This window comes from Thermobia domestica, chromosome 13, assembly GCF_964235325.1.
Source record: "Thermobia domestica chromosome 13, izTheDome1.hap1.1, whole genome shotgun sequence".
Lineage (NCBI taxonomy): Eukaryota > Metazoa > Arthropoda > Insecta > Zygentoma > Lepismatidae > Thermobia > Thermobia domestica.
The window spans coordinates 139,649,373-139,673,162 of record NC_137466.1 but is presented as its reverse complement, the minus strand read 5'-3'; the positions used below and the strand labels follow the sequence as shown (position 1 = coordinate 139,673,162).

The 23,790-nt window shown below is 36.3% G+C and overlaps 1 protein-coding gene across 2 annotated transcripts in view; it reads right to left on the bottom strand.

The window, feature by feature from the left end:
• LOC145668580 (putative sodium-dependent multivitamin transporter) overlaps positions 1 to 23,790 on the bottom strand; it is a 113,286-nt gene that overhangs the window by 76,304 nt on the left and 13,192 nt on the right. The window contains exon 1 of one of the 2 annotated variants that reach the window (XM_081736586.1): positions 3,236 to 3,519. The exons of the other annotated variant lie outside the window; for it this stretch is intronic. The gene's annotated coding sequence lies outside the window, so the exon portion shown is untranslated. Of the gene's footprint in view, positions 1 to 3,235; positions 3,520 to 23,790 lie in introns of those variants that run through there. 2 annotated transcript variants of the gene reach the window in all.

Below are 23,790 nucleotides of genomic sequence, written 5' to 3'. Positions count from 1 at the left end.
GGTTTTCCAACAACAACAGTTTAATTCAGTCATTTGTTGTTACTCTCCAAATAAGCATTCTGTAGAGTCAACACAAGCAATAGCGTAAATATTCTTCTCAAATTTAAGAAGCTGAATGCTCGGAGTTCCGAAGACTATGTAACGCTTACTATTTCAAGTGCTGAATTCAAATTTCCGTACTAGTGGAAGTTTCAATGTTCAGTAAAGTAACCTGTATTTTCGACAAAAATTTGCCTGTTGAAAGAAGCGCTCGGGAAATTAACGCAATTGAACGCAGAAGCATCAGAAATGACTACTTCAACAATAAAACTATTTGTTTTACGCTTGAAGATATTTAATGTCATTTAAGACATTTTGGAACAATTACTTCATAAAATATGAATTATATCTTTGTTAATTATTTTAAATTAATCTTCAGGAAAGAACCGTCTTGCAACAAGTGCTCAGCAAATTCCCATAATTGAACGCACAAATTATTGGAAGTGAACTTCAACAGTAAAGCCATTTATTTTACGCTGGAAGACGTTTATTTCATATAAGACATTTTGAAATATTTATTTATTTTATACAACATGAATTGTATCTTTGTTTTAAATTAATAGACCCCTTTTGGTATTCATATTTGGGGAACGTCACTCAGGCTTCTGGATGACTTGATCTACATTTGTTCGTTTGTCTGCAAAGCTCCTTCATGGCTGAGCGGTTAGCGTACGCGTCTTCGGCGTGGGCGACCCGGGTTCGATTCCCGGCGGGAGCTCATGTGGTTCGGATTACACGTTATTCAGTAGGTCCCGTCTCATATAGCCTCGCTGCTGAAAGGGGCGTTAAACAAAATCAACTCAACTCGTTTGTATGCCTGTGCTACACACACTACAGGGTGCAACTATCGGTCTTTTAAACTAAAATTTTCAGAGTACAAGCACGATACACTTTAAATTTCCTGTATAGATTTTGGCAGCATACCAACGTAAAATTTCAAAATGGCGGCAACTTTTTCAAAATAGCAAGTATCCACGCTTCAAAGCGCAATTTTCAGTATTTTACGTTGAAATTTTGACGGTGGAAGCACGATATGCTAAATTTGCTGTATAGATTTTCTCGGCGATCCAATGTAAAATTTCAAAATGGAGGACAGTTTTCCAAAACAACAGTGAATAGAAAATTTTTGCAAGTTGTGACAATGACAATCTTCAAATATAAATCACATATTAACACTTTTACTCCAAAGACATGAAATATCTCGAAAAAACACGGTTAAACCCGAAATAACCCATACGGGCACAGATGGGTAGAGCTTTTTCAAACCCTGATACGTACGAAGATGGTGGAAATCTTTATGACATGAAATCACGCCCTGCGTGTGACACAGCATTGTGAAATCTTCTGTGATCACTTTGTATACTCCTTCATATAGCATTCATTTTATGTTTTGCTTACGTAATATTACGTGGAAAAAAGAACATTTTTCATTTTGAATTTCTACCATACTATACACGTTAGAGGTAAGATCCCGGGATATTTTCATTACTTGTACCATCCTATTCTGAAATCCATCATATCCCATAAAACGGGATACTATTTAAAATTATACCAGATTTCACCACATTTGGTTCAAATATAACTCCTCTTTCATTAGTTTCCGCTCTACACTTATGTTTTCCCTTCATTACTGCAAGATACAGGTCCTAGGTTAGTTAATAAGACACTCCCATATTATGCACTATTGCCTGTTTACCTAATATGACATCAATATGCGAACTCTAGATTCTGAATTCCAATAGTCCAGAATTTAACTTCGTTTTTCTCCCTAACTTATTACCATACACTGTTGATCTTTATTCCCTTTTTTGATAATCTCATGCTGACATTTCGTCTGATTCTGTCCATTTCGGGGCCGCTATCTGCGGCAGTTAAACCTTACTTTTCAATTTGACGGACTAGTGTAAAGCCTCACCTATTTCTTTTCTTTTCTTTAATCTTTTTAGAGACGAGTGACCTCAGCTAGAGATACCAATACAAATTAGTCCCACATTTTCAGGTAGGAGGGTCATCGTATAAAAAGCAGTATTTTACGGATTCTGTTTTTCTTTCTTTCAGTTCAATGTTCTTTGATTAAGCGTTTTAAGCTAAGGAAGACGAATAATTAGGGCAAGCGAATGATGGAATAATCGGTGGAAACTGGGAGAATTATTTAGTTTCTCCCCGAAATCACTTGGTAATGACTGCGGTTTGTTATTTGTAACTGTCACGAGTATACAGCATAAAAACTACACTGCATAAAACAGGAACAAACTTGTGTTAGGTGGCCATTAAAACGCACGAATGCTATCTCATCGAGTCAGGGCAAGAGCGCAGTAGGAGGCCCAAGCGGAAGCGAGGGGTGCATTCGTAGGGTGCAGACGCGTCAGTGACAATGGGTATACGCATAAAGGGGTCGTTTATAACGACTTATAAACTGTTTACTTTGGACAAGGCGGTGATATCCTGTACTGTTAATATTATTCACAGGCTAACACTGGTTCCTTACTGTTACGGAGTTTTCGTATTTTCTCAGCAGATGTAGTTGCTGTTTGATTTGCATAGTATTGCCGAGCAACCGTTAGCGAGTGAAGGCGGGTTAGAGCCCCGCAGGGCACGTTGTTTTTTGTCTTTCGTTCTTGGGCAGGGGAATTGCAACTGCGGGAACCGGTTCAGATGAATCAGTTCCTGTCCCTGCCTTGCCTAAAGTAAATACTTGCCAGTCATAGTACTGGCTCTGGAGCCGTCAACGAATTTAAGAGAGATACAAAATGCCATCCGAAACTGGGTCCCTGGTGAAAACCCATGGGCAATCCGTGGACCCCGCGAAAACTATCAACGATGTTGCCCACTACAATCTTACTTGGCAGGGGATCGAACTATAACCCCATACACTAGAAATAAGAGCTCTACCAGAGCCACCGTACGCTTCCTTACAGTTATCGAACTCAGGGCAAAACCATATATGACTATCATTGTTAACAAACGAAACTGAAGTCAATCTCCTTTTAATCTTTGGTTTTCTACTGATGTAATATTAACTACGCTATCAGATTTGCACTAATCCAAATAGCTCAATCGTCTTGTTTTACCATGTCTCGATTTAGTAGACTTTCTTCACATACACCAATGTAATTAAGATATCTTAATTACTCTAACATGTCACCTAATTTACACACCAGGGTCATACTAGTACTTCTTACAAAATTATACCTACCCTAAGCACCTTTTCGGAGAACTTGACCTCTACGATACAACACGCTGACTAGCACTTTTCATTATTTTCCAGGTTTATATGTTGAAAAAAAAAAAGTAACCTATTTATACTGTTATCATATTACTCCAACACATAGTGCCTTATACGTTACAACACAAAAATGATTAAATCGATTAGGAAATATAACAAAATATATAATTTTTTGTGCAATTAATACTTCTAAGGTCATGGTCATGGTCAATCAATGTGTGACTGTGTCGTCTGCTATCAATCGTAAGTATTGCCAGGTTCGGATCTATTCAATGCTTTGTCACTACTTACGAAAAGGTAATGCCATGCAAAAGTAAAGCAACGCAACGCAAATAGTGCAATAAGTAGAGCTGCAACGCAGATTATCGCAAACTTCACATTTTGCGTTGCATTGTCGCAAGTCACTACAGAATAGGGGTTGCCTCCATAGAACATAATTTGTTATCTTCCCAGCTAAGAACCTGGATATGACGGGTATTAATATTACATTTTAGTGTATTTTCTTCATTTCTATCCTACATTTTCCGTGTATCACCGTTTACAAAATTACGGCGAGGTAGGCTTATCATCAAGCACATGCGATAATGTTTCGCATCAACACAATGCAAAATTTGAGATTTAGTTTGTGATTATCGGCATAGCAGTTTTTCTTATCTTGCAACAGTAATATATGTATGTATCCGTAAGTCAGCGTTTCCCAACCGGTGGGCCGTGAGGAATCGAAACATAATTATTAATTTTATAGCAATCAAATTGCAAGACGTAGGGAAAATGTATATTTGTATTTCACATTACTATGAACCTCTACTATGAATCTACAACTTCCCGCATGAATAAATAGAATCTACAAGTTCCATACAGGGTTAGTATTCTGTATATTTCTAATGTTGAAAAAAGTATTTGTTATCATTGTTATGACCATTATTGCTTCTTTATTGTTGCAGACTATTTTGTAACTTGAAAATTTAAAGTATCATTTAATTTACCCTTTGAATAGCCTTTCGGCAAATTACCTACATTTGTGTTTTAAAAGTAAAAGAGATTTGTTTGTTCGTTCGTTACTTAGTGATCTTCCTTCTTAGTAAAAGGTTGGATACAGTTTTAAAAAAAGCGTATTTTTAAAAACCTGAGTGCAATATTTCATTGCAATTGTTTTCTATTTTTAAATTAGAATGAAAAATAAACATAATGATTTGCCACGGGGAAAACCCAGTGATAGAGCTTTCTTCTCTGTGAGAAGGAGATCAGTAATCACAGAAAAAATACCGCTGTGTTTTATATTTACAAATAATAATATATGTAAGTGTGCCGCGAGAATCCAAGTAACACCCTTAGTTTGCCGCACGTTGAGAAAGGTTGGGAAACGCTGCCGTAGGTTGTCGTCATTATTGTGATCTATGCGCATAGACTTCTGATCTCTCTATTGTTTAGAGGATCAGAATGATACATTGAACGCTACTTTATGGTTAGTAGTCAATACGTATTCTTTGGGACAGAATATCTGTTCCGTCTTATCGACGGATTCCGTACCTCTAACATAAAAATGACTGCTTATGAAATTACTTACGTTTTCTAATCACTGATTAGCTTTTAAGCTCTCCACGTTAAATACTTTTATTGGGACATTACTACAGATTATTCATGAAGCTCCTATTAGCATATTGATTGAAGTAAATTCATTAGGTTACCAACTCCTATGTGAATAACTTTATGAACATAGCTTTTTTATACAATTTAAACAATACACTGAATACACTTCTAGAAAATATGTCAAGCTTTGTTTTTAGTTATTTTACATCCAAAGAGTGCCTGTCAATAGCATAGATGACGCACTTTCACTCCATGCAAATTTAAACATTCTAATTTAAATACTTAGATTGCCTTCTTTTATCAAAAATTTCACAATTCGAGCCACTAAAAGTCTACATATTATTTAGTTTACATTTGGTTGATCTTTCTTTATCCACAATTTTGAATCATAACTTAACAAAAAGAAAAATTACAGGAATTATTGTTTTAAATGAAAACGTTGCGGTCATTAATATCACATAAACATGTAAATAAAATTGCTAAAGTGTCTCTAAAGCTCAATGTAAGCCGACATTAAAGTAAAATTCTACTCTTTGATAGCTAAATTTCGAGAAAAAAAAGTACCTATTTTCGATGCGATGAAATTAAGTTTTTGAAATATCAGCTATTTTCGGCTTTAGTTTCTGCACAGCGAACGTCTTGCATCTTGACTCAATGCCGAAACTCGGCCTTCCAACACCGAGTTGTAATTTAGGTGGGTCCTACCTTTCGTTGTCGCCACTACGCTGACCACACATACACAGAGTTCCTCGTGTTTCCTTGTTTCGTGCCTGCGCGACGAATGTCCTGGACCCTAGGTTCTCTCATAGGACTTTTCCTGTGCCTTCCTCCTAATCTGCAAGGGGCGACGCGCTCTGGTCTGTCCTTCTCCATTGAAACAGGGCTTCCGTCGATCTATAGGCGGATTTTCATGTGTCCTTTACCTCCGTGAGTTGCGAGCGATTGTGCTAAACAGCCAATGAAATCACGCATCGGAGATGGCGCGCTACACTCGCGTCAGAGTAGAAATTTGTTCAATTCTGACGGAAGTAGCGCGCGTACACTATTGTATTCACTGACTAACATGGCGGAGGTAAGAACAGCGTTTGAATAACTGCTCGTAGAACAAGTAAGAGAAAACAAAATTTGGACAACCTTAAGTATCCGAAATACAAGGATTCAGTATTAAGGACAAAAACATGCCATCAAAACGATAGCTCTCCTTCGGGAATCCATTATCACAAACTAAAGTCGCAAACTTTCTATTTTACGCATGCGCATTAGCTAGCGAGTAGTAATTTGGCGCAATACACGCACGGATGTATGAATAAATAATGTACGATGAATACGCTACATGTGATGCTTCCGTTCTAACGCGGGCATGAAAATCCGCCTTATCTCTTCAACATGCGCTTTTCAGCACCAGCACTTTCATTCATGACACTGCACAAAACATCACTGTTTCTATCTCAGGTGTAGTGTTCCACGGACTATTTTTAAAAGTGTTTTTAAGAAGTGTTCATTGTAATACAAGCTAATCGTGTATTCTTAAGGCTAGTCTAAGTGCTATTTGGAAATGTGCAAGCAACTTTTAAGTTCGTTTTCCCGACTCCTTATTAATCTTACTTAAACAAGTCCGTTGATGCTTGTTGTCTGGAATGTTTGTAAATATATGTATATGTGTTAAAATGTATCACCCATAGAAAAATGTATGTAAATACTTTAATGTTTTTCGAAATGTAAAGTCCTAAGTCAAGAAAATTTGCGTATAATGTTTGTATTTAGTGCCGCCGAACACCGTACACTGGGCTGCTTTCTAAATTAGCAGGTCATTTTATGTTTTACTTAACGTGTTGTATATTTTAGTGTGTAGTGTGAGTTGAACTTTTGTGTATGATTGAATGCTTGCGACGCACTTCAGATCCCTGTTTTCAACTAACTTGGAATTTTGAATTCTCAACTTGCCGATCTTTTAGGACACGCCTCTAACTGTGTTTTTGATTTCCTCCTTTTTCTCTTACTCGTCAAATTATCTGTTGCGTCCTCAATTTTATTTTATTTGTATCCGCCCATTTACGGTACTGTGCTCGAGCGTCGTTTCTCCAAAGTACGTGATTTCTTTCAATTTCACAAGTTGTATCTAAAATTTTTATGGAATTTCATCTGGAGTCTTGTCGTCTGGTTCGTGCTGTTGGATCAACTTACAAACCTGTGCAAAAATTTTATCTAATTTTTAGGTGGAGACACCCTGACTCGAATCTGCGTTTAACACATTTGTACGGATTATTTTTCACCTAGATTCTATTCAATTTGAGTAGACTTTACTATTTTTGTCCTCTTTCACAGAAAAATGTTGAAAGCTCTTCTGTTTTTTTTCCTTAGGTTCATGAACGGCCCTCTGTGAATGTGTGTGTGTAGTCGCGTGGTGGCTTACACGTTCAGCGTAACATTATTATAAGGACAAAAGAAGGGTAGCCTGAATTCCTTGCCGCAACGACATGTTTACAAAATAAAAAAAGCATCTTACATTTGGATTGGGAAAGAACACAAAGAATATTGTTTCAGTTTCGTTTGTTTCTTTTTTTAGACAAAATTTAAAATGACATTCACCAAAGTTTTCTAATCACATGCATAATTAAATTAAACAAATTTTTAAAATTAAATAAAAAATGAATATGAGCCAACTGTCACAATTTATTATAACATGCAAATAAGGATTAATATATATAGTATTTTCATTAATAGTCTTAGATTGAGTTCCAATTACTTCACCACATCAAAGAACATGTAGTACAATAAAACTCAATAATATTTAATACACGTAGGTAAGAGCGATAAAAAATAAGTCAAATTGCCTATTAAATTTAAAAATAAAGTATTCAATTTCTTGAATGCTTTCCTTGGGGTGTATACTTTAATTGTTGCTTAGAATCAACTGAACAGTTTTTTCTTTATTGGCAGTATTAGAAAAATCAATAAACATTTCTTTTTTGTACAGTCACTCGGCCATAGTCTGCCCTCGGCTTCAACCTCTGTTTCTTAATTAACAAAAGAACACCGAGAACTTCCTTGTGGCTAAGCGGTTAGCGCAATTGCCTTTATCGTGGGAGACCCGGGTTCGATTCCCGAAGGAATCTCATGTGATTCGAATCCCGTGTTAAGCTGTAGATCCACGTCTCATATAGCCTCGGTGCTGAGAGGGACGCTAGGCTATATTCCAATTCAACCAATCTAAATTAATTAACTTGTGCAAAAAGTTCTGCAAGCGTAAAATAAATTCAGCAGTTGGTAAATCCTTATAATATGGTCTCATATATAAGTTACGCATAACTACATAGAATCGTCTTCCTTTTAAATAAAACACACAGTCGATGCTGGACAAATGCAGACATAATTTATTTTGTAACAGCCATTACGTAGACCACTAATTACGATTTTTCATTCCTGCAGAAAAATCTAGTCCAATTATCATCACTTATTTCTCCAAATGTGAATAAGTTCTCTTGAAGAAATCTTTCAAGAACCGCTTTACATTAAATATTATAAATTTACTCTTGAATTAAAACCAGTATTTTAGTGGAAATTAACATTGTTACAAACTTTATTTTTGCGTGTGTGTGTGTGTGTGTGTGAAACTGCACCTACCCATTTGAATGCATATTATGACGTAAAAATGATGTGGCTACTCGCAACTATTATCTCAGAAAAACGAAGAAGGTACGGGCCACAGCATTTGACCTTTTTGTTCGAATTTTTGAAACTATATCATGTTATGGTGCAATTATTACTGAAATACAAACAAAATTATTAGGCGTTTTAGGAAATTCACTTCGAAGAAAATTCATTTCAAAAACAAACTAACCCTTTTGGGTTTTTAGACTCCCAAACTATGCTACACGTAAGTGTCGGAAGTCTTATAGAGCGAGTTTGTCCGTCCGTCTGTCTGTTTAAAGCTATCAGAGCACATAACGGTAAGATATATCGAGATGCGGTTTTTTCCAATCCATTCAGCGTCCCACGAATATGTTCCTTTTTTTTTCGTTAACTCACTATTCAAACCAGAAGTAGTTAAAATAAGTCATTTCCAATTTTAACATTTATCGCCTAGAACGAAAACAGTAACAGATAGCGGTTTTTTTTTTTCAAAGGATTTAGGGTTTAAAATAACATCATCACAACCCGCAACAATCAACAATCTACAATAACTAGTTGGCATTTATTACCGTTTCCGGTGTCAATACCGAATTCCGAACAACAAAAACTAAAGAAATATCGAGTTGCAGTTTTTTGTAATTGATTCAGTTTTCCAAGAGTAGATTCTGTCTCTTCCCTTAATCATCTCTTCAATCCGCAATTGGTTCAAATCAGGGCTGGACTAACCCATCTGGAGGCCCGGCCCGGGGCTAGAAAAAATATTTGGCCCCTGATGACTTCACCTACTACTTTTCTGTGAAAGTACAGTAGGAGAATTAAGGGAATATGTTTCATATTTTTGGTCATATTTAATTTTATGATGATAATTGTATCTTCATGATACTTTTTTAGATAGTCAGTTGAGATTTTGATCAGAGTTGAGGCCCCTGTCCACCTGGAGGACCAGGGCTATAGCCCCCTAAGCCCCCCCCCTTAATCCGGCCCTAGTTCAAATTAACGGTTTCTGGTTTCAACCTTTATCACCATAAAACATAAACAGTAAAGTATAGCTAGTAATGGCTTTCTGAAATGTATTCAGTTCTCCGAAAAACACGCTATACAGTATCTTTGATTCTATTAATCTATTTTATCAGTAGTTATAGATGTAAATATTTCAGTATTGATTTCCCATAGTATGAAAGTCTACTATAAAACGAAACGCACTTGTTTTATCGAATGAGTCGTTTTTGAAGAAATTAAAGAAAGAAATTAAAAACTCATCGAAAGAGTAAACCCTTGTGGACATTTTAGACTTCCAAATTATGCTATGCATATGCGGAAGTTTTTCAAATATAATATTACTTCCGATTTAAATACTGATTTCCATATATATAAAGAGAGAGAGAGAGAGAGAGAGAGAGAGAGAGAATTCTATTTGCATCAGCAGTGGATTTTGTTTCGGTAGAGGCTTGAGGAACGAGTAAGAAACATTTGCGTTGTACGTGCAATGCAAAAAATGATCACAAATTTATTTCGGGAGGGGTTTGAGCCTGATAACTACCTCTTAAAACGCCACTGTACATCAGTCAACCATTCTCATATTACCTAACACAGCAACGAAACAAATTTTGAGTGAGGGTAATTTTAGTATATATCAATATCAATATTCGAGACGAGACCGAGACTTTCGAGACTGATCTAAATCTCGTCTCGGTCTCGTCTCGATTTATAGAGGTCTGTCTCGGTCTCGGTCTCGTCTCGGTATTTAAAAGTCCGTCTCGGTCTCGGTCTCGTCTTGGTATATAAAAGTCCGTCTCGGTCTCGGTCTCGGTACCATCTCTAAATGTTTGTAAATATATGTATATGTGTTAAAATGTATCACCCATAGAAAAATGTATGTAAATACTTTAATGTTTTTCGAAATGTAAAGTCCTAAGTCAAGAAAATTTGCGTATAATGTTTGTATTTAGTGCCGCCGAACACCGTACACTGGGCTGCTTTCTAAATTAGCGAGCGAGTTTGTCCGTCCGTCTGTCTGTTTAAAGCTATCAGAGCACATAACGGTAAGATATATCGAGATGCGGTTTTTTCCAATCCATTCAGCGTCCCACGAATATGTTCCTTTTTTTTTTTTCGTTAACTCACTATTCAAACCAGAAGTAGTTAAAATAAGTCATTTCCAATTTTAACATTTATCGCCTAGAACGAAAACAGTAACAGATAGCGGTTTTTTTCAAAGGATTTAGGGTTTAAAATAACATCATCACAACCCGCAACAATCAACAATCTACAATAACTAGTTGGCATTTATTACCGTTTCCGGTGTCAATACCGAATTCCGAACAGCAAAAACTAAAGAAATATCGAGTTGCAGTTTTTTTGTAATTGATTCAGTTTTCCCGATTCTGTCTCTTCCCTTAATCATCTCTTCAATCCGCAATTGGTTCAAATCAGGGCTGGACTAACCCATCTGGAGGCCCGGCCCGGGGCTAGAAAAAATATTTGGCCCCTGATGACTTTACCTAATACATTTGTATGAAAGTACGGTAGGAAAGTTAAGGGAATATGTTTCATATTTTTGGTCATATTTAATTTTATGATGATAATTGTATCTTCATGATACTTTTTTAGATAGTCAGTTGAGATTTTGATCAGGATTGAGGCCCCTGTCCACCTGGAGGACCAGGGCTATAGCCCCCTAAGCCCCCCCTTAATCCGGCCCTAGTTCAAATTAACGGTTTCTGGTTTCAACCTTTATCACCATAAAACATAAACAGTAAAGTATAGCTAGTAATGGCTTTCTGAAATGTATTCAGTTCTCCGAAAAACACGCTATACAGTATCTTTGATTCTATTAATCTATTTTATCAGTAGTTATAGATGTAAATATTTCAGTATTGATTTCCCATATTATGAAAGTCTACTATAAAACGAAACGCACTTGTTTTATCGAATGAGTCATTTTTGAGGAAATTAAAGAAAGAAAGAAAAACTCATCGAAAGAGCAAACCCTTGTGGACATTTTAGACTTCCAAATTATGCTATGCATATGCGGAAGTTCTTCAAATATAATATTACTTCCTATTTAAATACTGATTTCCATAGAGAAAACGGAAAGAGGATATCGAGGTAGGCCTACGGCTTTTTGCAATCGATTTAGCTTTCCAAGAATATGTTTCATCTTTAACACTCTATTCAAACCAGAAATGGTTTAAATTAACAATTCCCAGTTTCAACATGTATCACCAAAGAACAAAAATGGTAATAGATAGCGGCAAGTGGTTTTCTTCAATCGATTCATGTTCTCAAGTGAACATATCGTCATAACACGCAACACTCTACTGTCTGGAAGAAATATATAAAATAAATAATTTTCATAATACTTTCGAAGGAAATATATATCATGATATTAAATAAAGAGAAGCTCTACTGTATCACATCCCAGGTGTTGGACACAGTCTTAACATATGCGTTCCCTGTTCCGAACTATTATGCACGTAGCTTGAATTGTAGACTTTAACCTGCTTGGGGTCCAAATTAGTCAATTGTGTGGAAAATTAATTTACCAAACTTCTGATTTAAAAAAAAAAAAAAAAAAAAGTTCCAGAGTAACTTTCTTTTGAAAAGTATTATTTTGAGGATTAAGAATTACTTGTCTTAGCTGGAATTGCAGTAAAGGAGTAAAACAACGAAAATATTGCATTAAAAAGAACTTTCGCTCGCTTCTAGTAAAATGCGCAAAATCAGTATTAATTCTGCAATACTAGTGGTACTTAACGGGCAAAATTGTTGTCGAAGGATGATTCATAAACTAATTAACGAGATCTCATTAACCCGAACAAAATTACAGTGCAAATCTTCATGTGTACGAAGCTTTTGAGAAAACAGACAAAAACTGATTTTTTTTTTTTTTAATATGTTTTATAAACCTATCAAGTGATGCAGTACGATGATCACACTGCCACCAATTAAGGTGAAAAGGATACCAAAATATACCCTCGTGAATGTTTTTACTATGACACTAGCAAGATGGCAATATGGTTAAAATGAAGTTTAGCCCAAAATTAACACGAACTCTTTTACCCTTATTTTTTGTTTAACTATATAAAATTGTCCAAATATAACACACATAGACATTAACCTTTATTTTACGGCTGTCACTACACTGCCAAAATAGTAAATCCGTTCTTTCCCGCGTGTCACTGTACTGACACAGGCGAAAGGTTTACTTTGACCCGCGAGCACACATATTTTTTTAAAATGATGTGCCTTATTGTATGAAGAGATAGTCCATAGTGAAAGGAACCAAAAACGTTGGTTCTCAACCGGTGTGCTCGCGGGTCAAAGTAGACCTTTCGCCTGTGTCACTACAGTGACACGCGGGAAAGAACGGATATACTATTCTGGCAGTGTACTGACAAGCCGTAAAATAAAGGTTAATCGATAAATCACACGGAACTGAAGTGACATATTAAATTCGAATGTGTAGTCTTTGAAAAAATCGATTTTTTGTGGTGTTAAAAATATATATTGTTCGTTGCAAATCTGATACAATCGATACTTTTTATTTCGCTGTAGGTAATAGATAATTTATTGTACTGTAATAGATAATTTATTCTGTTGTAATAGACAATTTATTCTGTTGTAATAGATAATTTATTCTGTTCAAATAAATAATTTATTCTTCTGTAATAAACAATTTATTCCGTTGTAATAGATAATTTATTCTTCTCTAATAGATAATTTATTCTGTTGTAATAGTTTATTTTATTTATGTACTGTATACGAAACATATCCACTGTTAGGTAAGGGATTGTATCTATTATTGTTTGAATTATCTTAAGAATGACATAGTCCTAACAGTAACGCAAACAATCCTAATAGTGACACACATGCTACTTCCAATAACAGGGTAGAGCGGAGTTTCTCAACCTAGGGGTCGGGATCCGACTGGGGTTACAAAAGTGAGATGAAAAAGATAAATGTAACTAGGATCTAGTAGCGAAAAAAATATTTTTAAAGATTTATTTTGATTTTTTTTACTGTGATAAACATATTTCTATACTTGTTAATTCTAGTAAAGAATAATAAACAAACAAAAACTTGGTGAAAACTTGAATGTTGAAATATAAGAAAAATACAAATAGCCCTACAATTTACGAAGTGCATTCAAGTTGTCACGTTTTCTCCATTTGATACCGCTTGAAATTTATCGCCAGTTGAGTGAGACATACGATGATGGTGTCATGGAAGTGTCTAATGTGCGTTCGTGGGTGCGACAGTTCAAAGAAGGCATAACGTCATTTGACAAACCAAGACAATCTCGCCCTCGCACAAGCCGGTCTGACGAGCTGATCGAACAAGTGAAGGTCTTTATGCAGGATTGTGTGCACAGATCTCACGGAAATGCCAACTGTGGAGGCGATGTGTTCTACACTCATTCGGCGATTCTCTAAAACAACTTTCTCCACACGTTCGATCATGTTGTCAAATCGGCTTGTGGGAAGTCGAGATTGTCTTGGTTTGTTATCAATCGACATTTTGCCTTCTTTGAACTGTCGCATCAAAAAAAAAAAAAAAAAAAACATTAGACGCTGTTCTTGTAATGAAAACATCGCCATTTTACGAGTATCGTTAAGTATAGAAAACCGTCATCACTTTCACCGCTGCCGCTAGAGTTCTGTGTGCCATATGGTGTTACCATCTTTGTCACTTATTGATAACGAGTGTTCGCGTATTTTAAAACAAACAGCCCGTTTCTATCAGTTCGACCTCAAGTCGCGGGGAAAACTGGAGGTGTTATAATTTGAATGCACCTCGTACAACTGTAAGCGATGGGAGCAATAATCAAAAACCTACTACAAACCAGAAATTTACTTATGGAGTGTCACAGATAAGAGAGTGTGATAAAAAGAGGTCGTGATATGAAACAGTTGAGAAAGCCAAAATTAGAGAATCCGAATAAATATTGTATGAAGAGAGTAAAAATAAGCAGACAGTATATAACTACTAATTACTATCTGCAAGATACATGGATTATAGGACTACAATATGAAGGAAAACATATTCACGATTGTTTCCTTTCATCTTGATGAGGTTATGTCATCTTCTACCTCTCCGGCCTTGAAAATGCTTTATATTCATAGTACGCATAAGGATTTACATTATCTGTGTTGTTTGAAGGTTCTATCTTGTCAGTTTATGCAAAGGTCAAGAGAATATAGAAACTAATTCATGTACATGAATAACTTTCATTTTACTCCTCAGCATTGAGCATAATAATCAGCCCGTCAGCAATATTTTATGTTTCACTTTCTGTTCAATGTCTGACCGGAAATTGCTGATGAGAGAAGAAGTAATAAAACAAGTGAAAAAACAGAGAAGAAAACTCATTCACAATTATCTCACTGAATTGATTGGGCGTTCGAACATTGTCTTGACCGGTAAAAGTGCAATGCCCATTGTGTTAAATATATGCTGAAACTGATATATCTTACACAACACACACTTCATCCACTGTATTTAAATTTCAACTTCCAGATTATGATTTGTTACTATCTGAAATGCCTCTTCTTCGAACAAGGAAAATTCGTTTATGGAAAACAACATATGATGTCGACTTTGGACATGTTATTTTTGACCTTCATGTCGATTGGGCTGAACCTGGACTTAAGGAGCATTGGGTGCGTCTGGATTGGGCACTAATAACTGTCGATTTTTTATAAAATATTTTTACTTGTCGCTCTATTTCTCGCTCCCGTGCGATGGAGGATAAATTTGGAGTTAAGCGGCAACGAGAGTGTCACCATTCATCTCAGCGACTTCAAAAACCATGGATTGGGCACTAATGTCGATCGTTTTTGATTATTTGTACATATCCCCCTTACCTTCTATGCCTATAGGGGATGAATTAGGACTTCATAGGAAGAACATCGGGGGCATTTATTATTCATCTCAGCTACCCCGAAAACTATTTATTGGGCATTAATATAGGTCGTTTTCGATTAATGCTGGGCACAAAAACCTGTTTTTCAGTTTCCGTGTTTCAAAAAACCGAAACCGGTTTGGATAGTTTAAAACCGGTTTAGCCGAAACCGGTTTGGATAGTTTAAAACCGGTTTTAGCCTAAACCGGTTTCGGTTTTCTCCAAAACCGGTTCGGTTTTTCACTAGGTCCGGTTCGGTTTTCTTCAAAAGCGGTTCCGGTTTTCTCCAAAGCCGGTTTCAGTTTCTTCAAAACTGATTTTATTTCTGACCAGAATAGTGCTTCGTTGTTCTCGATTCCGTTTCCTCAGAAATAGTTTTATGTGTTTTCCAAAACAGTTTTCACCGAAACCAAACTGATTTTGGAGAAACCCAAAATGTCGGTTTTCGGGTTTCGGTTTTTCTAGAAACCGGTTTGCTGTTTTTATTTAAAAAAAACTTTTTTGCTCATCCCTATTTTCGATTATTTTTGCATGTCATTCCATTACCTCTTCTTCCCATTTGATGACAACCTTCATTACGCTAGGATCCACTCATATACAGGAATCGTGAAAGTCAGTGCAGCTGTCTAGGAGAAGTTACCCATCAAACACCGTTACATCAATTTTAGACTCCCAACTATGCTATGCTTTGCCTTACAGAACTGCTATGTTCATCTGTCGACAGGCATCAAAACAAAAGCAGTAAAAGATACCAATAAGAGATTTTTTTTTTGAAGGTTTTATCTGATCTGTTAGCCTTCTATTCAACCGGAAGTAGTTGAAACTAACAATCATTGATTTCCACATTGAATGCCATAGGGCAAAAACGGTAAGAGATGTCGACAAGCTGTTTTTGAAACCAATTCAATGTTTCAACAATAGATTCCAGCTACTTAGTTAACCCTCTATTCAAGCCGGAAGTTGTAGAAATTAGCCATTTGCAGTTTCAACGTTGATCGCCATAGCGTACAAACGGTAAGACATAGCTGCAAGCCTCTTTTATGGAATCGATTCAGTGTCCAAAAAAAAAAAAGGTTTCATTTCCTCTGTCAACGCCATTCAAACCAGAAATGGTAAAAGTAAACAACTACCTGTTTTAACATTCATCGCCATAGTGAAACATATATAACACTAATAAAACAGTAGTAACCTCTTCTTCTTACTCATTCTGATGTGATTTGATAATGCCAGTTCCGTGAGTAGGCAGTAGATGGGGTAGTGGTTGGGTTACCTATAACTTGAGAGAAATTAAAAAAAAAAAAAAAAAAAAAAGCTGCAGCACTCGAAGACAACGAAGCACTCGAATTCAAGACAAGTGTATCTTCAGTCTCGATTATATCAAATATATCTTCGAATTAAGCAATTAATTTTGAAATGTATCTTCAGTCAATTTAAAGTCCAAGCTATTTGGTTAACTTTTTTTTTTTTTTTTTGTTTACAAAACCTTGTTTCTCATGTTACTTATGAAAGAACAAACAAAACTACAATTTCTCGGTTTTGAAACACAAATAATGTAGAAAATTTTAGCATGTGATGAATGGAATAGGAACTATGAACATGTGATTAATAGTTCTACACTGTGAATGCCTTATGCAGAGTCGTTCTGACACGTGATTAGTGCTAAACTAAAGAGTTCGACTAACAGATGTTTCCTGCAGTAGTCAGGCCTTTAGTATGACGCTAATCATACATCAAAACGACTCTGCATAAGGCCATATGTGTTTAACTCTTTATTACGCGAGCGGCTAATACTCTATAGGTTGATTTGTTGATGCAAGGAATATAGATTCAACACATGGATAATGTTCAGGGTTCTGCTAGACGCTGGGCAATGTGTATATTTACATGGAAGCAGGTTCTAGAGAAGTATTTAGAAAAAGAGATTTAGCAAAATCTATTATGCTGGGTAGGGCTCATATTTTCCCAGCAAAAACTGTCAAATATCTTGGAGTAGTATTCGATAGACTAATTAAACTCAACTCATATATTGAGAACATGAAACACAAAGTCGAAATAGTAGCTCTCAGAACAAAAAAAAAAAAAAACGCTAAGAAACGCTTCTCTAACAATAAAAAAACAAGTTACACATCTACAAGACTATCATTAGATCGATTCTACTTATGCGCACCAAATAAACAGCAGAAAAACTTCCATGACCTATGAAAAACTGAGATATAGCGGTTGTGGGTCACGTTAAATCTATTCTAATTACTTAAACAAGGACTATACAGACAGGTGGGGTTAACGGCACTAAAACAAGAAATCATACGCCTCAACAACAGATACGCCCGAAAAAATAAGAACCTTCCTCCATATTCATAAACAACTACACAAACAACCATCTACAGGAAAGAGACGACACAAACCTATCTCCTGCCTACTCAACGCTATCAGATAGAAAACATAAACTCAAGTGCACACACAATGAAAAACATAATCATAATGAACACTTTTTCACTTCAAGGAAGAAAACAACCTCACGACAAGAAAAAAAATCCCACAATGAAAAAGCGCTATCAAGTTTATGCTAATTTTAGATCCAGATAGGAGTAAAAGTAAAAATAACACACACACACACACACACACATATATATATATATATATATATATATATATATATATATATATATATATATATATATATATATATATATATAGGCCTAGATGGTGATCAGAAAAATGGAAACACCTGAACGAAATTGGAACTTACCAGATTAATATGCTGTCGGACCACCTTTCACATTCAGAACAGCCTTGATGCGACGTGAGATGGAGGCATAGAGGTCGTAAATGGTAGCAAGTGGAATTTTACACCATTCCTCGTGCAGGGCATCGGCCAGTTCTGTGAGAGAGGATGAAGGTGGAAATCGTCGCCGGAGTCGTGTTTCCAAGACGGACCACAGATGTTCAATTATGTTGAGATCTGGGGATTGGGCGGGCCAGGGGAGGTGTTGAACTTCATCCCGGTGTTCCTCAAACCACGCTGCAACAACGCATGGGTGCATTATCATCCTGGAAGATGGCGACATTGTCCGGAAACAACATCCGGACCATAGGATGCAAGTGGTCTTCTAAAATTGCGACATAATCGTTGGCAGTGATTCGTCCGCTAAGTGTGACCACAGGACCCAATGAAAGCCATGATATGGCGGCCCACAGCATCACCGAGCCGCCGCCATGTTTCACAGTTGGGCGGAGACACTGCAGATCATAAGCTTCTTTGGGCGTTCTCCACACATAAACACGGCCCGTGGTTGGGAATAGGGTGAAGGATGACTCATCCGACCATATCACACGTTTCCAGTCCTCAACGGTCCAAGTGGCATGGTCGCGGCACCATTTGCGGCGTGCGAAAGCGTTATGGTCCCTGATGAGCGATTTGGCCCGTGCAACACGACCCCTAAGTTCATGTCATGTAATTCGCGGCGGACTGTGATTGTCGAAACAGGGTGGGGGAGGTGCTGATTGAGTTCCTCCGTCATTTGCTCCGCAGTGGCACGACGGTTCTGCCTGACAATACGCTTTAATACCCGGCGTGACCTGTCACTCATAATTTTCTTCCGCCCACTGTTCCGCTTCCCCGATGTGGTTTTCCCGTGTGTTGTGTAGGCCGTCATCACCTTCGACACTGTCTCACGCGACACACCTAACACAGTAGCCACTGCCGTCACACTCACTCCACATAATCACGCAGCAACAATTTGCCCTCTTTGAAACTCTGAGAGGTCTCCCATTTTACACTACCTCCGTCTGCTGCAGCCACTGGACACTGCTGTTCCACTGTGCCTGACGTAGTATGGAGACCGATCTAACACACCACCACCAGCGGTCCGGCGCTGCGGGCGCCACGACACCACTGCCAACCGATACATATGACCTGTAGCAAACTACAGGTGTTTCCATTTTTCTGATCACCATCTGTATATATATAACAGAGTAGAACACACCATTCAAAACTTCCCTCCTCGTCATCCAGACGAAATCATAATGAGAATATACCGGCTCTTACGCAAAAAAAAAAAAAAAAAAAAAAAAGAAAGAAAGAAAGAAAAATCCAAAGAGGAGGATGAAAACTTTTGGATGAAATAGCAACAATGCTAAAAATTCTCCCTCTTTTCGGGAGGGGAAGCTTTGGTTCAATGATGATGATGATGATTTAATAAAAAAAAGGTATTTAGTTTCAACGTGAAAACCAAAATGGAAAAGAAATTAGGCTATAGGAAATTTTAAGTTAGGAAAAGATCTAACTTAATGCAAATTAAATTCTAAAGAGTAGACGTTATCAACCCTGTCTACCCTCAACCCTCGCCACTTGTATTTAGTAATCAGACACGTACTATCTGCAAAGTAGTACAGCACTATCTGCAAACAATTCTGGAAACATTGGTGTACAGGGCCGGATTTAGGAGGGGTGCAAAAGTGCACGTGCACCCCTCCCCCCTTCGTTGTAAATATACACTACCTAAAGTGAGAAGCTAGCAGTGATAATAGCTGCTCTCATGTTCCGAAAATTCCTGCTGCCATGTTTCCGTTTGGGCTTAAAACAAAGGGAAGTTTTGCAAAAGCGATAGTTTAAGTCAATTTTCTAAAAGTTGAAAGAAAAGGATTCACCGAGAACAAACACAACATTTCCAGGGCATTTCCTCATTCACACCACAGATGCGTAAAGGCATTTTAAAAATTCAAATGTACTGGTAGTTATTAGTGCACCCTCCTTCAGAAAATCCTGGATCCGATCCTGTTGGTGTAGTGTATTGTTTTGCCTTAAACTAATCACAATGTATCTTATGGAGAGCCGTTCTGACGCGTGATTAGTGCCATACTAAAGAGTTCGACTCCCTGCAATAGTCAGGCCTTTTATATGACGCTAATCATACGTCAAAACGACTCTGCATAAGGCCTAATATGTTTAATTTTAATTATTTTATTTATCTAGTCTTTTTTTTTTAAAAATAGTTTTATGTTATTGATTTTCCTTCGGAATACCTTCAGTTCGAACTACATTTAACCAGTCTGTAGTCTATCATGAAGGTGAAACGCATGTCAACAGGCACGTAGCCAAGGGGGGGGGGGTCCGGATCAGCGTTAAAAACAAGGAAATAAAAACTACAGGAAGCTTTTGGTTACTCTTTCTTAAGAGGAGATTTGTATTACTTGCAATATATGGTGGAGAGGTGAGCAAGATATCCTGGAAGAGTCAGGAAATTTGAAATTTCTAGGAAAGTTACAGAAATCTCAGAATTTCTGCTACTAGTCATGGAGATTTCAAGCTTCCGAATGCATAGTGTCGTTGAGTAACAGCGTGGACATTTTTTTTAAATCATAATTTTTGGTCATCGCATCCTTGCAGTATCAAACACGTTATTTCAAAAACAATTTTCTACTGCTCCTTTAACCTGTCATTTCGAACCGACAGTAGTTGACGGAATAATAAAAACAAAAATTTATGTGGAAAGAAAGTTCTATTAGCATTTGATTCAACAGAGAAAGGAACGCAGATATTGTAAAATATTTTACAAGACATTATTGAAATATTTTTACATTATGGAAGTACTTTTTATAATAATTGAGGTCATAATGAAAGGAAAATTGTTATATTTGAATACACAGAGGAAGGACGTAAATATTGTAAAATCTTTTTCAATGCATGTTTTTTTATTATTATTTTACTCGAGATTTCTTCATAGTTTGTTATTAAAATACTTACCAAGGTATCCTAATTTTATTGTCCTAACAAACCAATATATGTTGATAGTAAAGTAGTTTAGATTGATCTAGCTCCTGGGTCTTCAGAATTTCATGTTAGCCTCCCCCTCCCCCGTTACGAAATCCTGGCTAAACGAACCAATATATGTTCCAGTAAAATAGTTTAGAGTGATCGAGCCCCTGGTGTGATGACCACAGTATTTCATGTCACGGACCCCCCTTCCCATCACGAAATCCTGGCTACGTGCCTGATGTCAGTGCACTAACATTAAACATTAACTAAATAATTTACATTTAAACAATTGAAACAAAGATTCAATAACCGTTATATTTAAAGCAAAAGCATAAAAAATGTTGTATTATATCAAACCTTTAAAATAATACTACTTCAATCACTTGATGAAAACATTGTATTTTCAAAGATGTAACACAACTAGCTATTACTCTTCTCAGTAATAAAATTGTTATGGATGATTGCTTACCAAAAATAGATATTTATAATCACACGAGAAAATTAAGATTCCAAATAGATGCTGTAAAGTACTACATATTTACACTTGACGTAGCTCTTTACAATATTTTAATGCTCCACATAGCCAGTGTTGCCAACATCAGACTAAGTAAAATCGCTAGTTTATTGTCAAATGAAATATATAAGTCGCTTTATTTGCCGCTAAATAAGAAAATAATAAACTAACACACGTTAGCAAGGTCTATTACAAGTAACAAGAAAACCTCAAATTCTTCATCTTTCACTCTTCATAGCACTTGAAGTAAGATTTGGTCATATAGGAATGTATGTAACCATCGTTCCAATTAATTTAATAGTTTCTTCTTAAAGTTTGTAGATGTTAAAGTTGTGTCCAAATGATTTTAACAATTAGTGTACTTTTAAAAGCATTTAACAAATAGTGTGTTTTAAAAGCATAGACAATGCAAGTCTATTATGGAATTTCAATTCCACTATGTTCGTACTATTAAATCCCCGTTCCACTTCTGTGTTCGAGCGAAGCAAAGATAAACATGTGAAAGCTAAATTGCAAAAATCTAGAGATGTAAGGGCTCGAAAAAAAAACGGCTTTTTTGGAAAAAAAACTCGGTTTTTTCTGCTTCGCTTTTTTGATTGGGAAATTTTGGGCTTTTTTCAAAATTCTGCTTTAAATTTATAAAGCAGACTTTGTTTCGCTTCTCTATAACACAAAAGGTCATTTAATTAGTGGTTGATGCTGATAATAATATAAAACCTAGAAAATAAACCATGAATTTCGAAAAGATATTTTAAACAATTTTACTTCAACATTTCTACATTATGAATTCCAAAGGATTAACTAATGTATATAATAAAAAAAAATTAACCTCCTATATACAAAAGTAAGCAGAGTTGGCAAGAACCATGGTTGTTTCTGAAAATGCGAAAAACCTGTTTTTGGGGGGCATTTTAAACCAGGCTTTTTTGGGTTTTAAACCAAGTTTTTTTGATTTAGATATTTTGCTTTATGTATTTATATTACATATTCACAGAAATAAGTTTGTTTCGCCTTGGTGTTATTATGCAACAACGGGGTTATGCTGGAGGAGGTCCAATAAGCTTAAAGAAGTCCGGTCAGTAAATTTCTTAAATTGAGAAACTCCCGCCCTAGCCATCGGGAAAATCCCGTCATTATTTTAAATGTAGAACAATAACGGGAAAATCCTGTTATTGCTTTCCATGTAAAATGTAAAGGTCAACGTATTATAATCAGTACGCTAAATTGAGGTATTAAATTACAAATTTAGTATGTAGATATCATTGAAAGTCCAATTCAAGCTAATGTTGGAAGCTACGTAGGCAATCGATAAATTTTACCAATTTCAATCAATATATTTAAGCAACCTTGGCTTCTTTATAAAACAACAGGCATGCAGAAATATATAATTTGGTTTCGTTTCGTATGTTTAGGCTTAACATCCTTACGTAATACAGAGGTTATCAAAGAGAAGACTTTCGCTTAAAGTGACATCTGAACCGCTACTTGGTTTACACATGAAAGAAGGGTTGTGGTTCGACCGAGAATTGAATGGGACACCTTAATTAAAAGGTGAAAAGGAAATACGACTAATGCAGATGGTTTGACATGTGGAAACGTCACCATGAAGTTCACACGATTCGCATTTTTGTTCTTTTTATTTTTTTGGTTTAAACCAGTTATTTAAAAAAAAAACAGCGGGTGTAAACGAAGCTAAGTAAAAACTTCTTTTAAAAAATATACAAATAACTAGCAAAATTGTATGTAGTATTTTTACTTCAAAATATTCCATACCCTCTTTGTGAAACAAAATAAAACATAAGAAAAATACTTAGATTTATATGATACAATTATAGGTGGCACATCTGGAACTTTTGGTTCTGTATATTCTTGAAATTCTACAATTAAGTTTTTTATAACCACCATCGAGGGTGCCCATCAGGGGGCAAAGGGGGCGCTCGCCCCCCCCTAGAAGAAAATGTACTTCAGAATATCGAAAATCCAATAGAATTTTTACATTAGTTACAGCAAAATTTGAAACTATTTTTGAAACGTCGCTTATACTTGCCCCCCCCCCCTTGGAAACCACAACATGGGCGCCCTTGACCACCATCACGGTTTACCCAGTCCTCGAGTTTTCTGAATTT